Here is a 2780-nt window from a genome sequence, read left to right on the forward strand (position 1 = left end):
TTATTATAGTGCTAAGTTATTAAACAATGAAGGTTTGCATTGATAAAATATGTTAGATTGCATCCAAAAAGCATTAAGCTCATAACATTGTGGTCGCATGCGTTCATCGCATAGAAACAATTAATTTTTGTATTTTTATGCAGAATATGCATTGACGCAAGGTGGAAAGCGCGATCACAAGAAATCAACGGATGGGCGCATCATTACCGCAAGGCTTTGCAATGATTTGTGCTCGCAAGCATCTGCTCAAGAAAGATTGCCGCATAGAGCCGACGCAACTTGGTGGGTGCATCTGGGTGAAAGACATAATTAATCACGATGGGACAGAAAGCTGATGACGGTCGAATCCAAATTAAGTTGATAAGCCGCTAACGATAACAAGTACACTCAGCTTTTCGGTGACAAATATTCGGTGCATCAGTCAGAGAATTAAAGCTTTCTCATCTATGCAATCATAAGAGAGAAGCCGCCCTTCACCCTGAAGCTTTATAAATACTGAAGACATCCTTCAGAAAAGGAGTTCGGAGAGTTAGAGAATTTTCCTTAGTAGTTCAGCCTTGTTTATAGTTTTCTTTTATTTTTAAGGCAGAGCAAGAGAAGGGAAGAGACGCCAGAAGATCGCTCAGGGCAACTCGAGAGAGAACCCGGAGGCATAGAAAGTAGAGAGCGGGCCGACTCTCGCGAGAGCGAGATTATCTTTTGAACAAGAGTAGAAACGATAGTGTAAAAGCCTGGGAAGCAAGAGATTGCTACCAGGCTCTTTATTCTCTTCTTGCATTGTTATTTTGTACTTCAACTTTATATTTATACAATGGAAGTTCTTATTCTACATCTGTTCATTCTCTTAGCATACATGAGTAGCTAAACTTGTCGAATGGGTTGAGAAGAACTAAGCTAACATGACTTGGGATCTTCATCGCATGCGATTATCTTGTTTTATGTTGTGCCCAACACTCCTTTAGAGCTACTCGAGAGAGAGTCTAAAGAAAGAACCGAAAACTTGAGAGAGCTAGGTTAGAATCTAGACTCGAGAGAGCAAGATTAGATCTATATAAACAAAAGATAGGGACTTAGAGATGAGCTCTGTTTGTCAACCTGCATCGCATGCACCCTAGAGATAGGTTACAATATTATGTGGTCACCTTACTTGTATGTGTGTCATTTTGTCATCGCATGGATAAGAATAGAGGCTTATGTGTAGGTCTTATAGACTCATCACATATATCGCATGCATTCTAATATTAGAAGTCGTAGCATTCGCATCGAGAGATGGTTTACTATTGTATGTGTGTTGCATAGTCGCATAACATGAATGCATCCTAAGATGATAACTGGCAGAAATGCCAATTATTATAAGCCTTTTATTTAGAATTATGGGGGCTAATAAGTAGAAAATGTGGTGATAATACTTGGAATTTGCAAAAAGTTGAGTTCTGTGTCGATTATCACCTAAATCCTCACTGACCCAATATTATGCGTTATTCTGTGCCAAAGTATCTATTTTTATAGCTATCACAGGAATCAAACGCATGTGTTTGTAAGAAATAACTACAGAAAAACGCATGCGCTGAAGCTAGGCGACCGCAAAAGACGAATGCAGACGGCAACCCCATGCGTCCAACGCATGGAAGTTGCAGTAAACGCATGCGTCCAACGTATGGAGAACGCGGTGAACAAATAAAGAGTGCGGTCACGAAGTGACAGCCATAATGGAAGATCGCAAGATGGGTAGAACGCGTTGATAACTTCAGCTAAATTCAGCTCGGACGCATACCTTGAGAGTATCAATAAGATAAGGCGATGTGATAATGCCCATACCATGAAAAAAGCAGCAATGAGCCATACCGTCATCATGATAGTTTTCGGCGTCCAAACTCTATAAATAGCCCTTGGGAGCTTCATTTTACACCATCCGAGCTTCTGCCTCAAGGCAGAAGTTTATGATCACAGATGAGAGCCTGAAAGAGATTTCCATGAGAATTCCTCATCTCACAACCCAGACCGAGTGACGATCAGAGCATTCGCTAGAGATAGAGCTCGAGAGAGACATCTTCACCATTCAACTATGGCACCACCGGCAACCTTGACGCAGATTCCTTCATCTCCTTTTTAATCTCTATATTGTATTACATTTTAGCTTGAGATATTAAGATATTTGTGATCAATGCAAGTCCTAATTCCTCCACTATCGTCTTCTTCATCATCTTCATTTCATCATATTTTATCTTCAGCGTTTATTTATCAAAGTCAATCGCATGCTTAATCGTGTAGCCTAGAGATAGGACGCATGAAGCAACCCACCGAGAGGTGTACGTTGTGCGAGTATAGTGAGTTAATCTTCTTTGCTTGGTGAAAGGTTGTAGCAACGCTTGTCTATGGGATGTTGCATTGCTTGTCTATAAGTTAAATAGCCGCGTCTAACTGCCTAAAAAGGTAAGAGATGGAACGCACTAAGCAAGGTTCGCATTGTTCCTAGAGATAGGCACAATCTTATGTTCAATGCAACCATGCACTATAGAGATATAGTCATGCAGCTGACCACCGAGAGGTATGATGCGTTAGTGCAACGAGCTGGGATTACTCGGGCGATTTAAGATAGTAAACATCACTATGCGTTATTGGTTGTTGTGTTTCTACCTATTCTCATTGTAAACCTCCTAGTGCTCAATCTGTTTAGTTAGAAGTAGGAGTAGTGTATAAGTCATTTAAACTTTCTTCGCTTTATTTTTTTTATTCCTCGCCCTAAACGCATCACTTCACAAATATTATTGAGTGACAAG

Source organism: Benincasa hispida, chromosome 11, assembly GCF_027475165.1.
Source record: "Benincasa hispida cultivar pf3 chromosome 11, pf3_genome.v1.1, whole genome shotgun sequence".
In the NCBI taxonomy this organism is placed as follows: Eukaryota; Viridiplantae; Streptophyta; class Magnoliopsida; order Cucurbitales; family Cucurbitaceae; genus Benincasa; species Benincasa hispida.